Raw genomic sequence first — 21,014 nt, forward strand, 5'->3', positions numbered from 1 at the left:
ACATGAATATTAAATTTCACTCTCAAAAACAAACTTAACTCACTTGTATATGCTGAGCAAATGAGCCTTTCTCTAAATCATTTACAGTACAGACAAACATACTAGTAAACTATAATAGGTATAGTTTAGGAAATCAATTCATACTATTTTCTAGATTAGAGAAACATTACATGAAACAATTTACAAACATGTTAAGACACAACCGTTTTCATAACAAAACAGAAACAGACTTATAGTTTACAACGGATATAGTTAAGGTACAAACAAAACTATTTTTCACAAGGTTAAGTGATAAACAAAAAAGGATTCTCAGTTATTACTCGTAATACGTTGAAACAATTTGTGAGTCATTTTTAAGTACTTATCTAAGTACGGGTAAAAAGTCCTGAGCTTATAACCAGAGTCTCTTGTAGGGAGAGCGATGACAATTGTGTATAGATCTATGTTGGGACTGACAATCCCACATCCCGACTGTTTGCTACAGTCAGGTCGGCAGGCCTGGGATGACAAATGTTGTTAACAGTTTTGACGCCTGAAAAACGTCGTTATCAGGCAGACAGGGTTAGTATGGTTATCAGAACTCACAGGGAGAAATACCGACCTATTTACGAGTAATATATATAAATTCATTTGATTTGTAATCTTACAAATGGTCTACAAAACAAACTTACTTCAGTGGTGTTATTGTATACAATACTACTGCAAGTTATTATTTTCCATTATCTGCACACAGAAAGGTTCATACATGAACAAGCATACTATTTTTCTAGTAAAGATAGTCTACTTTTATGGAAAACACACATTTACACTGTTGCAGAGAACAAACATACATTTACACTGTTACAGAGAACAAACATACATTTACACTGTTACAGAGAACAAAAATACATTTACACTGTTACAGAGAACAAAACATACACACATTTGGGTATTAGGGTTGAAGACTACTTTTCATTTATTATAGAAAATATGTGATTTTCTGGAGAACATAAACTAACACTTTCATAGATCAACGACAAGAATTTGACACTAAATACTTATGAACGCACCAACCTAAATGTTGATACTCTCTTTCAAAATAACTTGTATTCTCAGGGAACCAGTAGACAGGTACACTGGATCAGATTTTGAGCAAACGGAGCATGTTCAAGACTCGTCTTTTATTTTGCTATACTTTTAGTGTCATACAACTATACAATGAACACACATGTATTAACTATATTATTAATGCAATGGATGTTGTTGCTTGTTTTACTATTTTACATTTGTTGTGATACTGAGCATGACGGCATCCGCCTCCGGACGTTTCCGCCGTTCTGGTTTGGGGGTGTGACAGATTGGTATCAAAGCATTGTTTATAATGAACTAAGTATATCAACCCATAAAATATATACAACTATAAAATACAAAGGGACTCAAATACTCTGACCAAGAGTTATACTTTTAAAACATAAATATTCTTATATTAGTATACATACATGTATATATACATACTACAACTAGTATCACAAGAAGAATAAAACAGAAGTATTTAATGTTGGGCACTACGGTCAAACCTGGAAATTTATGTAATCATATATGGGATAAATATAGCCTGATCAACTATATTTATTTGAGATACGACCAACACGTGTTTGTGAGTGATGGTGGTGTTGCAACAGGCTTAAAACTTACCAACTCCGTATACAAAGGAATACTAGAACAAAACATAAAGTTTAAAATACTATAGGAGTATTTTATGATACTATAGAATAACAACAAGTCTAGAAACCTACCAATTTCGTATACCAAGAAGTTCTAGAATCAAGCATGCAAATAAAATACTATAGGAATATCTTAGGTACTAAAAATAACTTATGTGAAAACTAAAAGACCTTTACTGGTTAGGCTATAATTACCGAGTGTATACATTAAGGCTATATATAATTGAGATTTTATAGACCTAAAATTCTTGATTCTCACTCTACTTCCTGTTCCTTGTTTGGTTGTGGTCTTAGAGTAGGATCACTTATTCTAAGGTCTATTTGATCTTAGTTATATATAATCGGTATACACTACGTGATCATAGAAGGACCCGGTTAAGATCATCATAAAAAGCTCAATAGAGATACTTTTTATTAATTTCATAGATTCTTTAGACACTCCTATTCTCGCACAACCAACACATCTAGACATTGCAAACAACCAATAAAGGAGTCGAGGCAGAACTAAAAGAGGGTTCACGAGGAGGATTCCAAGAAAGGATCGGACAAACAGAAAGACACTAGAGGGATCATTAACAAACCTTATCCTATCAGAAACAAACTAGAGAGCACGTTATGCGTCATACTAAGAAAATCTAGTGAGTCAGTGATTACACTACTCACACAATGTGTTAAATTTACCATACATTTCGTCACAACTAGCAACAGTAAAATCAGGAGAGATACTCCCTTCCAAAACCCATGAAACCCGATCAACTTAAGATTTAATTATCTATACTCTAATTGGCTAAACTTAACTTTGATAAAATATCTATTCTTACTCTCCACCAGAAATACATCATAGGGAAGAAGGTCAAAACATTGAGAATGGTACAATAAAACGAGAAATTTATATGTATATATAAATAGATAGAGTACAACTAGCAACGATCATAGTTATTAATGAACTCGTTTCACATTATGTAACAGAATCATGTCTTCACATGGAAATAACCGGCCAACCGACGAAACCCCGATCCTACATATTGATGTACACAAAAGTACCCACTAATTTTAATATTTATAACCTAACAAACTTAGACCAACTATGCACCTATAGGCAGTGTACCTAGTCAGATTATAGTATAGCTTGGGTAAGTCGGGTATCGATCATAGGGAACGATGTTATTAATTAATCTACTTGCTATCAAATTAACCTAATTATTAACAAGTTTAAAAAGGGTTTTATCTGATTTTACAAGATCAGACGAACTTAGCTCAAATTCAATCAATAAGTAAAAACACTCTTGTTTAGTTCGAATCCACTTCGTCCTTATGGCTAGCTAATAATTATGGATTATCAAGTTGGTTTTAATTATATTAGTAATTTAAGTTTAATTTTACCAATAATTAATTAATTCATGTAAAACTATGTATGGTCACACACAATTAAACACATAACCAATTATGAATATGAATATGCTATGTAAGATTTATTATGCAAACGCAATTATAGTCACAATCTACGTTCTCTAGCACAGCTAAGTTTATTTACTTTAGTTACTAACTAAGATTGGTCAATCCTAGCTCTAACAATTTAATGTTCACTAAATCATTAGGTAAACAAGTTCATGCAGTTAATGGTCACTAAGCTACACAGAACATGGAATCAAGCAACTAAAGAAACAACCATAAGCATGCTAGGTAATTATAAACCAAACACAAGCAATTTACCAACTAAATAAATCCATGTAAAATTTAGCTATTCATAAGTTAGAAGCTTCATCTAGCTAAACAAGAGTAGCTAGATTCAGCTGCTCATAATATCAACTAACACAATAACACAAATCAAAGTATAAGGAAACATGTTCATAAGTATCAAATAAGTGAACTAAATTATAGACCTTCACTCTTTTGGTGTTGAAAACCTTTTTTCCAAGACCTTTCTTCTGCTAAAAATCGCCTTCTGGAAACCCTTCAACTAATTAAGCACCTTTTGTTCATTAAATGAGATAAAATCAACATAAAGTATTAAGATAATATATAAATTATATGACTAAATATGCCCATATCAAAATACCCCACACTTGACCTTTGCTTGCCCCCAAGCAAAACTGAATTTTAGCACACTAATATCACATAAGACAATCCCAATTGAACTCATCCATTATGCCAAGACCGCACCGCATGCATTTGGGTCTAAAATTTTCCTAAGGACCCCCTCTAATTCTAAATACTCACAATCCTCATAAACACTCGCCCACTTCTTTTGAACAGCGCTTATTTTATGCATCCCTCCGAATCCATCTGCAGAAAACTTCTTAACCTCAAAGTATTTTTGGTCAAGCAACCCAAGCATACATAATCTAGAAAATTACAATTTTTGATACCACAATGGAGCTCTTTGGAATTATTCACTTCTTTGTTATTTGATCTTTGATTTCTTTGAATTCACCAACTTGTTGTTTGATTTTTGGTATCTTCAACATTTTGAATTTCTTCAGAACTTTGATCTTTTGATCTTCACTTTAACTGCTCCAAAATTCTTACAACTTTTCTTGTAATTCTCTCTCTCTTCTTTTTTAACATGTAACTCACTTTTTTTTTCACTCAAATCCTACATGCTTAAGCAGGGGCGCTCACTGGACTCGCCGAGTCCATCACTTAAAATCCCATGTACGGCAAGTCAAAGTCAAGAATCGCGAAACTTCGACCTGACTCGTCGAGTTGAGGCCCAACTCCTCGAGTCCGTTTGGAATCAGCATTTTCTTAAAACACGAAAGTCGTCCGAAATTGTGTCTAGTTTTCAGAACATTTTGAATCTCGCCAATCGGAGTTACGGTTCATGAGATATGGCCAAAACACTGAAGAGGGGTCAAGCTGTCCAGCAACATCCTTCTTTCTTCAAAATCCAAGATTCAAGCTTCCAATCGCCAATTCCGCTTCCTTTTGCTTCCGAGCATGTCATTGTTGCTGAAAAATGAAATTCTAAACTAATTAAGCACCTTTTGTTCATTAAATGAGATAAAATCAACATAAAGTATTAAGATAATATATAAATTATATGACTAAATATGCCCATATCACATATAGACTCCGCTACATTCCAAGCTGCCGTAACAGCTGCTATGACAGCTGTCAGCGCAATTCAGTTCTAACAACCCAAACGAAAATAGAAACAGTGTCGACACTTCAGACCATAGTAACAATCAAGGAAACCAACGAGCGCCTACCTACGAGAATACCCTAACCCACAAACCTAAGAGCAAGAAGCGAATGTTCTGGGATAAAAAGAAGTGAAAATCATCTCAAAGAATTGCCAAGAGACAACAACCCGTGGTAGCCTCTGCGGCCACAACATCTGTCACCCCTGGTACCGTTCCTACTGATGTCCCTGTTACCCCTACCCCATCAAAGCAATATACTGGAAATCTGCCAAAGTGCAACAAGTGAAGCTTCCATCACCTGGGACTCTGCCGAGAGTTGCATTGCAAGAACTGCAACAAGAAGGGACATACCGCAAGAGTCTGTAGGACTTCGACCCAACACATCACTTCAACCATCGATGCTTGTTCAAGTCAAATATTCCATGCATGCGGTGAAATAGGACATTTCAAGAGAGATTGTCCAACAGAGAAAAACGACGGAGGAAAGGGAGGAGTCTAATGACAAAACATAAAGGGGCATCGAGGAACTCTTTAGAGATTTTTGGTACGTTTCCAAACAACAATAATTAAACATTGAATTTTCCCGAAAAATAATTGAAATGTTAAAATCATAAATTAAAACATCATTCATATAAAGACTAAGAACCCTTGCAGGTGAGCTTTTGTGACAACCCGGAAATTTTTGCCTTGTAAAGCCAGTACAATCAACCTTAAGTCAGACTCGCTCCTGATATCCTTTAGCACTGTTTAGAGGCTGTTTGAGTGTTCTAAGCCTAGTACATTCAAGGAATGAGTGATAGGAAGTACCTGCTAGAGACACTGTACAACATTCAAGCCTTAACCACCAACAAAAGGAGTTCACGGCCATAGCACAAGAGTTTACGACTGTAAACTCGAGCTGGCCGTAAACTCTAGGCTGGCCGTAAACTCTTGCTAGCCGTAAACTCATGTCCATAAGTGTCATACTCCTTCACTTATTCTTTCATTCTTACACTTTCAACTCAAGAAACTCCCATTCTCTCTCAAGTATCATCGAGTTCTTCATCCTAGATCTTCAAAACGTAAGTGTTTCTTCCATCTATTTGTCGATACATCTCCTTAACTAGTATCACCCTTTGATTCCATCCATGAAAATCGTCTTTTGGATAGATCTTCATCTTTCACCAAGAACACCAAGAACACACACTTGTTCTTGGTGGCCGTGAACTCCATAAAGCCTCCCAAAGGTGATTATTCTTTCCCTACACTTGCTATCTAGTAGAGTCAGTAGCCTAAACACCTGGAGCAAACGAATGAGGATGATCTCCAGGAGTTTACGGCCATGCAATCTCCCTTGGCCGTAAACACATAGGGCTGTAAACCCCTTGGCCATAAACACATAGGGCCATAAACCCATGGCCGTAAACACCATTTGGTGGCCGTAAACACCATTTGGTGGCCGTAAACACCCCTTGATGAATCACATGTGATTCTAACACTTGGTCAAAGTATTTCCTAGTCCCCTAAGGGTGTTTCCTTGCATATTAGTTGCTTATAAACACTATATTCATGCAAATACATGCCATATATGTCATTTAGGACTCGTTTGTGTTTCGGGACTTCATTCGTGGAACTTCTCATCCTTACACGCATATTCGTTTGAATCACCCACATAAGGTGAGTTCATACCCCTATAATGAATCTTTTAACTGCTTTAAATGCTTTTAGGGGGGGGGGGGGGAATACAAGTTGAACACAATGATAATTATGTAAATGTTTGTTATAAACATCTTTCAAAGAATTGCTTATGTTTTTTTAAGTGATCAAAACATTTCAAAAAGCTCTTTTAAAGTTATGTTACTTTATAGTTTAACAAAACTCCGTTTTTAAAGTACAATCATAACTTAGTAGAAAAATGAGTCTTTTCAATAACAGTTCAAGTAAAATACTAGTAAACTATAAGGGGTATAGTTTAGGGATTCAATTAATACTAGATACAAGAGCATACTATAAAGAGAAACAGGGAGGTAGAAACAATACACGATAACATAGAGATCATACTATAAAGAGAAACAGGGAGGTAGATACAATACATCAGAGAGACATACTATACACTATACAAAGAGAACATACTAAGATACTATAACATAAAAAACATACTAAGATACTATAACAGAACGAACATACTAAGATGCTATAGCATAAGAACACTACAGGATCTAAGTATACCAATGAATCACTAACTCATTGTTCTAAAGAAAAGGTGATAGTTAAATTGGGTATACATGATCGTATAACTTTAATGTGAGCCTACTTCACGGCTCAGCAACTGGTTTGCTGAAGTCGCGTTTGGTTCCTAGAATCTCTTGCAGGGAGAGCGTATAGTATGGGGACTATTCATCACATTATGACCTTAATAAAACAAACATGTTTTAGGGTAATCAGTACTGCAGGATGTCAATTCAAAAGACAACTGTGTACTTATATTTTCCCATTACTTTCATTTTATGACAGTTCCACTTGAAAGTTAATGCAAACTATTTTCGAGTCAAGATAGTTAAAAACTAGGGAAAACTTACATTTTACAAACGACAAACAGAACAGTCGGGTCTAGTACATTCAGTAGAAAGGGACCTATAATGCTAACTTTATAATACCTTAGTTTATACATCAAGGTTACATATATTAAGCGGATCCGACAGGTAGTAGGATGTGTGCTTTCCGCTTCAATTCCTGTTCCTTGTTTGGTTGTGGGCTTAAAGCAGATTCACCCAACCTACTATCTATCCGATCTTAGTTATGTATATATTTCGTATACACCAAGTAATCATAAGGGGTACCATGTATGGCTCAGGTCATAGGACACTAATTCAATGCACAGTTTTCTAGTACAAAATATACTTTTCAAATAGAATAATTGCTATACAAAACGAGAAACTTACCAGTAAAGGGTTTAATCCATTTTATTAAACCAGTATAACTTAAAGGATCTTAGGTGGTTAATTCTATAATACCTTAGTTTATACATCAAGGTTATATATAATTAATATCCGATAGGTAGTTGGATGTGTGCTTTCCGCCACATTCCCTGTTCCTTGTTTGGTTGTGAGCTTAGGGCAGATTCACACAATTAACTATTTGTTCGATATTAGATTATATATAGCTAGTATAAACTAAGTGATTATAGAAGGAACCACTGTGGTTACCATTTTTATTAAAAGAAATAAGGGTTTTCTTAAAGAATCTTTTCATCAAATATAAAGGAACTATTACAGTTAACTCCGTGAGTACCAAGTGAATACGCCAGTGTTATATACAACAATGATCTAACAAACAATGAGATGTGTGCCTTCCGCCTCATTTCTGTTCCTTGTTTGGTTGTGGGCTTAAGGCAGATACACACAACCGATTGTTTGTTTACTCTAGGTTTTATATAACTTGTATCCATTTAGCACTCATAGAAAGGATTGTAGAGTCATTTTTACTTAGATTTCATCAAATAAGGAAATATAGGATTTTCTGGAGGAACAGGCGAACTTTTCTAAACAGAACTTACAACTTACTACAACTTTCTACAACTTACATTACATCACTAAAATCTTATGAACTCACCAGCTTAAATGCTGATCTACTCTTTTAAAATAACTTGTATTCTCAGGAGACCAGTAGACAGGTACGCGCTCTGGGATTCAGAAGATGGAGCAATATAGCTTCATGTCTTTTTGTTATTTGCTATGTATTCTATATTATGTAAATCACATACTTTGTAAACACTTTCTTTCTAATGAAATGGTTGTTTATTACTTTGCTTACTATGATGCATGACTTGTGATACTAAACATGACGTCCTCCACCACAGAACGTTTCCGCCATTCCGATTTTGGGGTGTGACAACTTTAATGGTTTAGTGTATACACAAGGGTCATTTATAATTAAGATTTGTAGGCTTAGAGTGAGTGATTTTGCCTTAATTCGTGTTCCTTGTCTGGTTGTGGATTTAGGGCAGAGCCACTCAGTCAACTGTCTTTCCAATCTTAATTATACATGACTTATATACACCAAGCGATTATAGCGGGACCTGGTAGGGATTACATTATGAAAGTTTATTATTTTCAACTACCAGAACACTCGTACTGCTAGTACTCGTTAAATGCGATTCAAAAATGTTTGCAGTAGTAATAACAAGGATAAAACAGAAAGCCCTGAAAACATATACATAGAATAGTTCATCGTTCTAACAATCATTCCTTTCCAAATCGACTTAACATCCTTTACTATAAAGAGTTCTGACGTCGTCATTCGACGTGGGATTGTCTTGGTCCTCACCATACCAATTTTCTGTGCCACGTAAAAATCCTTTGCCTTAAACGACCGTATAACGAAATCCTTTCAATCTATAACGACAAACGCAACACAAACCTCAGTATTGTCTCACGTTTCAAAACTCAGAAGTACCCATGCGAGGGGTACCACACCTTTCTAGCTTACCCTGTAGACAAGAAACATAATGTAAACAACACCAAAGAAAGTTCTGGAAGTCCGTGATCTTCCCGAAGCATCCCCAGTAGATCCTATAGGAATACCACTCGTACAACAAGTCAAGTTCAAGAATAAAGATTTAGGACTTATACCACTAGTCTATCACTACTAAGTGTATACGCGAGAGTAGTATATAATTAAGATTTTTCGGGATTAGGATGTGTGCTTCCGCCCTATATCTCCTGTTCCTTGTTTGGTTGTGGACTTGGGGCAGAGCCACCCATCCGAACGTCTTTTAAATCTTAATTATATGCGACTTGTATACATGAGGTGATGGTGGATGAGCCAAGTATGAGTCTTAAAATGAACTTCAAAGCAAAGCCGTCCAGGTCAATGAGTGAGCATGATATGATTCAGACAAACGTAGACAAGTAAACCAAACCCGCACGTTCTCCCATCTTAAGTACCGCTTACCATCCACAAACGGACGGACAGAGCGAAAGAACGATTCAAACATTGGAATACATGCTGAAAACTTGTGTGATCGACTTTGGTAAAGCATGGGATATCCATTTACCATTGGTCGAGTTTTCATACAACAACAGCTACCATACTTGTATCAAAGTTGATCCATTTGAAGCCCTCTATCGTCGGAAGTGCAGATCCACTCTGTGCTGGGCTGAGGTGGGTGACACGCAGCTAGCTAAAGGAAAAGATCCTGACAACACTCTCATTGGTCCGGAAATCATCAGGGAGACGACTGAAAAGATTGTACAAATTCGTGAACGATTGACAGCCTCTAGAGACAGACAGAAAAGCTACACTAACAAAAGACGGAAACCCTTGGAACTTCATGTTAGTGACCTGGTTCTATTGAAGGTCTCACCCTGGAAGGGCATGATACGCTTCAGAAAGTATGGCAAACTAAATCCAAGGTACTTTGGGCCTTTTGAGATTCTCGCTAGAATCGGCCCAGTAGCTTACAAACTCTGACTACCTCAAGAACTTAGTAACGTACACCCTACCTTCCACTTATCCAACTTAAAGAAGTGTCTATCTGATGAGACTCTTGTTATCCCACTCGATGAAATCGAGATCAATGAGAGCATAAACTTTGTGGAAGAACCAGTAGAAATCATGGCTAGGGAAGTCAAACAAACAAAACAAAGCCGTATCCCGATAGTGAAGGTCCGATGGAATGCAAAGCGAGGACCTAAATTTACTTGGGAGCGGGAGGATCAAATGAAACATAAGTATCCACATCTTTTCCCTTAGTCCATGTGTATCTCTTAGACTTAATTTCAGGACGAAATTCCCTTTAACAGGGGGATGATGTGACAACCCGTTATTTTCATTATTGTAAAAGTCGAGCTAAAGTCAAACTTCTTATATTGATCTATTTTATTTAAGTAGATTTAAATTCTAGATTGGGTTAAAACCTTTAAATTATAAGTGTTCCTTGAATTAGGAGGGAATTACATGAAACCGAGAACCGTGACCGAACCGTAAACCCCCTCGCAGCCGCAAACCCTCGCATGAGCCGCGAACGGTTCACAGCCGAAACGAGGTTCACGACAGAGAACCCACTCCTCGGACCGTAAATCCTCAGATTTTATCTCCCCGGGAAGTGTTTGCAGCCGAAAACTATTGTGTATATATAAGAGTTCAACCAAAATCATTCCTCATTTCTTCAATTCCAGCCAAAAACACCCATTTCACTCTCAAGAACACCAACCGAAAACACCTTTTCTCTCTCAACTATCATCCTTCATCCTTTGAATCTTCTTATGATCTTGGTTAGATCTTCAAGTGTTCTTCATTCATCAAGATCATTGGGCAGTAAACCCTTGCATCTCCTTCATATATTCAAGAACACTCAACCGTAAACCCTTGAATTTCCTTCATTTCTTCAAGAACACTCAACCGCAAACTCAAGAACACAAAGATCTTCTTGGGCCGAAAAACTCCCAGGCAGACCGTAAACCCCTTGCAACCTTCCATTTTGCTTCTAACACTCTTATTTGTAAGTTAAACTGACAAATTAGTCCAATTCCTTATTATTCTTATGATTCTATTCACTAATTTTATACATATATATTACATGAAATGCATTTTAGGACTTGTTTTGTCTCGGGATCTAACTTGTGGAAACAATCATCCTCTATCGAACGTTCAAAAGGATCACTCACACAAGGTGAGTTCATACCCCTACAATTTACCTTTTAAAATTCTTTTAGGGGGGGGGGGGAATACAAGTAGAACACAATTTAATTGTGTTAAACATTTACATGTGGAAACAAACAAACAAAAGGATTTCTTATGCTTAGATATTGTTAAAATCACTTTAAAACTCTTTTAAACTATTTTAGATTTCTGTTTATTATCAAAATTGTATTCATTTATATATTTATGTATAAGTATGCTTTAACGGACTTAGGACTATTGCTAATACCGTAACTCCTGTTCCTTATTTGGTTGTGGTCTTAGGGTAGGATCACTAGTCCGAACGTCGGCTAAATCATAATTATACATGCTAAATATATACATGAATATTAAATCTCACTCTCAAAAACATACTTAACTCACTTGTATATGCTGAGCAAATGAGCCATTCTCCAAATCATTTACAATACAGACAAACATACTAGTAAACTATAATAGGTATAGTTTAGAAAATCAATTCATACTATTTTCTAGATCAGAGAAACATTACATGAAACAATTTACAAACATGTTAAGACACAACAGTTTTCATAACAAAACAGAAACATACTTATAATTTATAACAAATATAGTTAAGGGACAAACAAAACTATTTTCCACAAGGTTAAGTTATAAACAAAATCAGTTTCTCAGTTATTACTCGTAATACGTTGAAACAATTTGTGATTCATTTTTATGCACTTATCTAAGTACGGGTAAAAGTCCTGAGCTTATAACCAAAGTCTCTTCTAGGGAGAGCGATGACAATTGTGTATAGATCTATGTTGGGACTGACAATCCCACATCCCGACTGTTAGCTTCAGTCAGGTCGGCAAGCCTGAGATGACAAATGTTGTTAACAGTTTTGACGCCTGAAAAACGTCGTTATTAGGCAGACAAGGTTAGTATGGTTATAAGAACTCACAGGGAGAAAATCCCGACCTATTTACGAGTAATATATATAAATTCATTTGATTTGCAATCTTACAAACGGTCTACAAAACAAACTTACTTCAGTGGTGTTATTTTAAACAATACTACTGCAAGTTATTATTTTCCATTATCTGCACACAGAAAGGTTCATACATGAACAAGAATACTATTTTTCTAGTAAAGATAGTCTACTCTTATGGAAAACACACGTTTACACTGTTGCAGAGAACAAACATACATTTACACTGTTACAGAGAACAACCATACATTTACACTGTTACAAAGAACAAACATACATTTACACTGTTATAGAGAACAAAACATACAAACATTTGGGTCTTAGGGTTGAAGACTACTTTTCATTTATTATAGAATATATGGGATTTTCTGGAGAACATAAACTAACACTTTCATAGATCAACTACAAGCATTTGACACTAAATACTTATGAACTCACCAACTTAAATGTTGATACTCTCTTTCAGAATAACTTGTATTCTCAGGGAACCAGTAGACAGCTACACTGGATCATATTTTGAGAAGACGGAGCATGTTCAAGACTCGTCTTTTATTTTGCTATACTTTTAGTGTCATACAACTATCCAATGAACACACATGTATTAACTATATTATTAATGCAATGGATGTTGTTGCTTGTTTTACTATTTTACATTTGTTGTGATACTAAGCATGACGTAATCCTCCCCCGGACGTTTCCGCCGTTCTGGTTTGGGGGTGTGACATAATCCAACCAAACGTATTAAACACATAAACAAAAATGAAAAACCAAAAAAATGTATTTTACATATTGAATTACAAAACAGAAAAACAAAAAGATAATACCTTAAAAACCTATGTATCATCTACATAGGGAATGGGTATGATGTACTCTAACCCCATTAAAAGTGAATTGATGTTTTCTTGTATGGACTTCAGTACACGAATATGAAACTGCATGTAGAAACACCACAAACAGTGTTAAATTATTCAAAATAATTAAAGCTAACATGTCTCACATACACAAATAAAAAGTCCCAATAAAAAAGAAACTTGCCTTGTAAAATGAAATGAAAAGCATTGGTATTAGTTAATGTCTCCCTCCAATTTGATCCAAATGGCAGCCTTTTGGATAAATTTGTTCATACATTCCTTGTGTTCATCAATGGTCTAAAATATTATTTTCTAGATAGAATTAACACAACTTTGTACTTGTTTGAGAAGCTACAAAAGTTGGATCGGCTGTAATTTCTACTTCTGGATAAACTCTTTGCCTATAGTCACCACGATTTTTATATAGTCTTCGTGTAGGTTTCCCCTGCACAAGAATCCTTATGTTTAGATATATAATGAAAGATCAAAAGGTATATCCCAAAAAGAAATAATCTAGACGAACACATATTCCATATTCCCTCTCCAACAAACTTACAACACCACATTTGTTTACAAATTGATCGGCACAAAAAACATCAAATGATGCCATGAATTTGAAAGGTACGAAACTAATTTTACAAATCCTATAACGTTCCATTTTCCCAAAAAAGAAATTTCATTTTTATTAGGGTAAAACTTTACAATTATAAATCCATTTTAAGAAAGCCATTTATTCAAAATCACATTTTGTCGAAAATCAGATTAATATAATAAACGCAAAATCCTCAATTCTGCTAATGAGTGTGTAGAGTCATGCCTTCTCCTTCCCATGATCATCGAAAGAACTTGAAAACATAAACAAATGGGTAAGCACAATGCTTAGTGAGTTCCCCCAAAATACCACACACAACAAAAACATACAAGCATGCATACTGGGTTTACAGTCATCGGACTGGATTACCCCAGGTATGTTGCCTGCCACCTCAACCTAAATGCTCTTCCCGAGCCTCCGTGCCTATGGCTTAAAGTCGTCCCACACCTGTTCTCTTGGCCTAAAACACACAGCAGGACCATCTCAACCTCAACTGCCACAATATGTTGACATATAAACAAACAAGAGATCAAGTAGGCACATAAATACATGCAAATACCAATCATGAAACTCACTACCGCTCACTAGAACCTTCACAAAACACTAATCCGCTATCGACAACTCTCCATGGAATGCATAACCATAAGGAACCATAGGTGAAATAGCCACCGAACGGATGATCCTACTCTAGAGTCAGAACCAAACAAGGAGCAAGCAAGAAACCCTAGATCAAGAGTTCTCAAGCTATCCTACATGGCTACATACAACCCCTAACGCATTCCACTAGACGATAACCAACCTACTGGTACTCTAACCAACATACCACTACTGATGTATCCTAACACATAAGTATATATATCTAACAACTCACTACAGCACAACAACATCCTATACACAAGAGCATATAACCAAATCTACAAGGAATGCATAGCCATATGTATCCAGAGGTGAGATAGACATCCAGGCAGATGATCCTACTCTTGAGCCACAACCAAACAAGGAACAGGAAAGAAAGCCTAGACTAAGAGTCCTTAGTCCATCCTACATAGCTATATACAACCCCTAGGACATCTCTCTACTAAATGATAACCAACACTAGTGGGCCGACATTGTTTCCTCCCATGGTTGTAGAACTCGCTACTCGGTACCTGTTCGTCCGACTACCGAGTAGCGATTACTTGGGAGTACTCAGGGATTACTCGGATTCAGTAATTCATGTAGAAATATTTTTATGGAAATTATATATGTCAAAATCATAAGTTAATACCACAAGTTGACTGAAATATATAACAAAATTTGATACATGTGAATACACAAAAATTAAAAAACGCATAATGGTCTCACTTCGTGAATAATTACTGAAAATTTAAGATATATATGTAGTAATAATCACATGTGTGTATGTTAAAAAATAAATCATTAAGTATATTATACTTATTAATCATCGAGTTGGCTGAGTTTTACAATATTGTTCGCTTTAGTAAGGGGCTAATCGAGGAGTACTCAGATTTTGTAACTCGAATCAGTAAGGGACCAAGTAGAGAGTACTCAGATGAGTAATCGGCAAACTCGGCGAGTTTTAAAACACGGGTGCCTTCGACCCACAGGTACAGTGAGGAAAATCACCTGGAATGAAGAACTCAGAAACACTGCGATGTGCTTCCTTTCTGCACTGCTTGCTCCTACGAGCCCTCTAGCACCAAAACATGGAATAATCTTAATCAATAGCCCAAATCCTTCAAGTTTGACCCAAAGTCAAAATAGTCAAAAAGTCAATAGTCAACAGTCAATGGAAGTCAACAGTCAATGACCCCTCACGAAGTGACAATCCATTGGTCACGTCGTGAGCTACTAAAAGACAAAATAGCCAAAACCTTCGATCCTCAAGACATGACAGGTATAGTCTCACATCATGAGAATTATGTGAATGACATTTTGATGAATAAGACCCCTTAATCCATTAAGCCACTAATCCACCTCCACCAGAAGTCTTCTTAACACCCCAAGAACCATAAAAATCGATACTTTAAAGTCTTGCATGTCCAATGAAAGACTTAAGCTCGAATTAGGGCATTTATGATTAAAAGGAGGTCAAAACCTCAAGCATGAGCTTAAACATCACCCAAACTTCAGATCCACCACATTTAATCACCAAGAGACTCTAAGGACCCATAAAGTTGCTAACTTTATGGAGTCCCAACACTCTAACTCATCTAACCATGGATAATCATGCATAAAACTTAGATCTAGCAACAAGGAATCGTAAAGTTTGAATTTGGTTACTCACAAAGGTCCAAAGATGTTGCTGGAATATGAAAATGAAGCTTCCAAGCTGGATCTATGCTCTAAAGGTGATCCATTCTTCTTCAAGCCACCAAAACACCACCAAAAACTCAAGAATCACAAGGAGAGGCTATGTTTAGGGTTTTTATGTGTGTAAGGACGAAGAAGGCTGGTAATGAAACCTAGAAATGACTTAGATGGGCTTAAATATGAAGCAAACCCTAAAAGATCATGGGCTTGGCTGTAGCAGTTCTCACGTCGTGAGCCATTATGTATCACATCGTGAGCTCAGTTGAATCCACATTTTCCTTTAATCACTTGTCATTTCACGACCTCTCTATCGTCAGGTCGTGACACCCAGTTTTACCTAAAAACCATGCCTTTGACTCCTTGATGCTCTAAACCGATCTGTTCTGGAAACTGGTTGTTACAATTCCCCCCACTTAAATTAGATTTCTTCCTCAAAATCACTTCTCGCTTCCACTCTAGAAGTAACCCCTTGTGGGTCCTTTAAACCCGAAACCTCCTACATAGAATGTGATCGCTTGAATGCCAACACTTGCAACTTTTGACATCCAAGGTTCCAAAACCAGGCTCATAAGCTAATTCCAGCAGAGGCTCTAGTGGTCTAAAACACAACTACTACAACAACTCTTGAATAGTCGATCACCTCTCGTCACCTCTACAGACTTTAACGAGAAACAAGCAACCTGAAGAAAAGCTATACTCCACACAACATCCTTAATTTGCAAGATAAGAATCCATTTCTTAGTGCATGACATGCAGACCCCGAAGTCATATCCAACCTTTAGGTAGACAGTCACCCCAACTGTCACTCATGCTAACCAATACTCGCAGATCTGGTTCGACCAAGACAACCTGACTTTTGCTTCTCCCAATGAATATCCGGTGAAGGAAACTACAACCTATATTGACCGAAATTCATATATTTTATCCGTCCGAGACCTTCTCCACTAGCCGCTGTCCTTCGAAAGATAGAGCACGAAATTTGCGGCTGACTGCCGTCATGCTAACACCGCATAAATTACACCAACGCAAGAAAACCAACAATCAGATACTAAACTAGACCATGCTCCCACTCGCTTCTAACAACACTGCTCTGGTACCCACTAATAACTTTTGGGCTTAACCTCGATCCGCTAACCACTAACAACACTCGAGCTTACCCCGACCTGCTAACCAACAACTGCACTCGGGCTTACCCCGACCTGCTTACCAATAAATACACTGGGGCTTACCCAAAACTGCTAACCAACAACTGTACTCGCAAAAAAATGCACACTGAACCAAAAAAAAACTTAAGTAACCCTACGAGACTTTTGGGTCGCTTCTCAGACTTCCAAGCCCCAATCAAACAAGAACAAACAAGGAAGCCCTCCACACAACCCTCAACCCAGGCTCCTAACACCCTAGAGTCTAAAGCACGAGGACACCCTAAAGATTACTAATACTACCAAAACTAAGACAACTCGAAAAGAAATCCAACAACTGAAGGTGACACCGATGCGATAATCAAAAGATCGAATAATTCCGTGAAAATCCCGAACTGGAGAAATCTGGATGAGAACGAAGCCTTGGCATAAAGTCTTCCTGCTACAATATATTCACTCTCTCCCACTTATAGAAGGCTAGACTCTAGAAACTTCACAATCCTTCAATCACAGATCAACTTGAACTCTACTACTTGATCCCTGCCCCTAACATCCAAATACTCAGGAGAATCTACACCCACAACAATATTAACAATTACAACATGCAAGCCAGAGTTAAATAAGATAATCTGATTCAACTGATCGTTCAAGATTACAACTAAACTTCTAGAACATAAATAGAAAATACAATGATACCAGTAATGCAATACTCAACCAAAACGAAGAACTGATAACTCAAACCTCGGTCTCCGGGACTCCGGCCATCCAATATCGTCTGTCAGGTAACTGCCAAGCTATGGGTGCATGGTTCTGAACCTCGTCGAAAATAAGAAGGAGACAATGAGATCTGATGTGTCCTTCTTGGATGCAATGGAAACAAACCTGCGTACTCTTCCTGTAGTCCCTACCAAAGGGTTCCTCCTTGCCAGACTTACGACATGCAAAAGATCTGCACCACTCATTATGAAACTTCCTTCACCTGCCACACTCGGAACTCCTCTCCTCTGCTAGTCCTGAACTCAATTCGGCAGACTTAAACCGCTTGGCCGACGGCTGATACTGCCCTGAAACTTCCCTTTCCTCCTTCCACTGGATCTCCAACTCAATCTCCCTCCTCCTAGCACTTAACTGCAACTCGGTCAAGGTCCGATACGGCTGAGTCGATACAAAATCTTGGATATCCTTCTTGAGCATACTCAAGTATTGCGACATCTGCACATGCTCTGAAGCGGCATACTTTAGGTAGAAAAGAGCTCTTTCCATAAACATCTTGGTGATCTCCATCACCGACTCAGTCGTCTTCTTGAGCGATAGATACTCATGTGCCATTTTCTCTCGTTCCACAAGAGGAACATACTATCTGCGGAACATATCAAAAACTGCTCCCAAGTCGCTGCGGCCCGCTCTACACGTGAAAAGCCCTTTTTTTCAATCTCTCACTAATCCTTTGTACCCCAGAGAAGAAGATTCAATGTAAATTTCACCTTCTGGTCCTTGGAACACGAACACGTGTAGAAACATCCCTCCACGTGAGATATCCATCTCAAAGAAATAATCGGGTCCTTTTCCCTCTAAACTCCGGAGGCTTCACATCCCGGAACTCCCGGTACCACATTGCCCCGCTTCTCTGAAGTCCTACAACGGCAACAGATGTAGTGGTTGCGGCAGTAGCATCCTGTGCGACGGTGACATAGTGACACTCAAACTCCTCGATCAACTCGGTTTTGACCAAACCAAACAACTTCGGAACCACCTCCCTGATCGCCTCGACCACTTTGGCAGCAATGATCCTGAGGATCTCCTCATCACTCAGACCTGCCCTCATAGTGCCACCAACACCTGATCCTGCACCTCTGATAGCCACCATATTGAAAATATGCAACGGAAAGATCAGACCTCAAAACACGGTGCTTAACACACCATACCTCCACCTGTTAGTTCCTTAGTAACCTCAAGATTCCTTCTGACTCTTATACGGATCCTGTACTTTTAGTAGTATGGGCCCATACTACCTTCCACACCTATCTGTTGTCGATTCAGAATTCATCCCAAGTTCATAAGTCACTGCACTAGACCACCCCTAGGTATGCTAACACCCACATGCTCCTACGAGTAACAACTAACTTCCTAGGCACTCCTCTTAGGATTGTCCTCGTTCCCGCACCGTTGGTTGCTCTGTGTATAGTTGTTGTACACAATACGGGGTCAGATAGGTTGTCGAATAATTGACTCTACCCTAAGGTGTTGTTTTTTTAAGCAAAAATTCATTAAGTATGCGGACCACCTCTTCAACTCTCTACAACAGAACAGGTGGATCAAACGGCTGCAGACTGTAATAAGAAGCGTGTTTGTTTTTTAACATCTGCATGTTGCTACAGATATCAGAAGATTAAAATAAACTGATATTATATAACAAAAATAGTTTTTTATTACCGAAAATTTAATAATGTATGACATTTTAGCAAACTTTTATGATATTTCAGCAACAAATAATGATATTTCAACAAGAAATTATCATAATTCAATATAAAAAACAAAAAAAATAATTCAGCAAAAATAAACAAAAAAAAAGGTAAAACGAGAATTTAGCAAGATTTTAACAACATATAATCAATATTAATCAAGATTTCGGCGAGAAAAAAAAAAGAAGAATAAGAGGTTGGAAGAGGCAATACAAGTGCTTCTCCAAATAGAACAGGCTCGGTGGTTTTTTACTCCGAAGACTTTTAAAAATAAGCAGTTTCGAGATGAAAAGTGTTGCACGTGTGCTGTGTTGCGCAGCAATAAGAGGCCTGAAGAGGTTTTTTTTACAAAAAACACACAACACCTAAGTCCACAACAAGTCAAGCATTCTAAGGCTATTTAATCCCAACCATATACAATTATACAATATACACTTAGCAATTACACAATCAAATATCATAAATCAAGCAATTCCCTATACCATAAGGCATCAAAGAAATTATGCATTACTATCCGATAGTTCCTAAAAGAACCGTAGCTTATCCACTAGCATGCTTTTATAACAATTTACACATCAGCAAATTCAAAATTCAGCACATATAAATGCTGGATTAGGTGTCTAAGCCCATAACTATAATTGGGATGTAATTGACCCAATAGTAGCATGGTCCTTTTGGGTTACCTTCACCATAGCAATATAATAGGATGAATTATGGAGAAAGAGGTTAATTAATGATTTATTAATATATTATAAGAATAATATGTTAATTGAGAAATCATATTATTTAATTAGTATTGATCAGAAATTAATTTGGAATTAATTTAGTGATCAAAAGAGATTGATTAAAAGAACGGGGACTGATTATGTAAATCAGTAATAGTTGTAGTTTGGCCTGATGGACCCTATTGATAGAGGGTGGATGAAATCTCTATGAGAGTCCATAAAGATTTCGTGCATGGTCTGTCATGTGGGCGTCTTTGGACTGCTTAAGGCCTAAGCAAGGGAATTAGGGTTTCCAGTTGAAAACCCTAGCAACAGCTCAGCTATATAAGGAACCCTAAGGCTCCTAAAATCGGCCACTTGAATCGATAGAGAACCCTAGCCGATTTTAGAGCCTCCCTTACCTCTCTCATATTCTTCCATTGCTACTTAGTGTTTGTGACTCCATTAGAGGTGCAACAATTGAGGCAC

Source organism: Lactuca virosa, chromosome 6 (assembly GCF_052849685.1).
Source record: "Lactuca virosa cultivar CGN04683 chromosome 6, Lactuca_virosa_CGN04683_v6, whole genome shotgun sequence".
Taxonomy (NCBI): domain Eukaryota; kingdom Viridiplantae; phylum Streptophyta; class Magnoliopsida; order Asterales; family Asteraceae; genus Lactuca; species Lactuca virosa.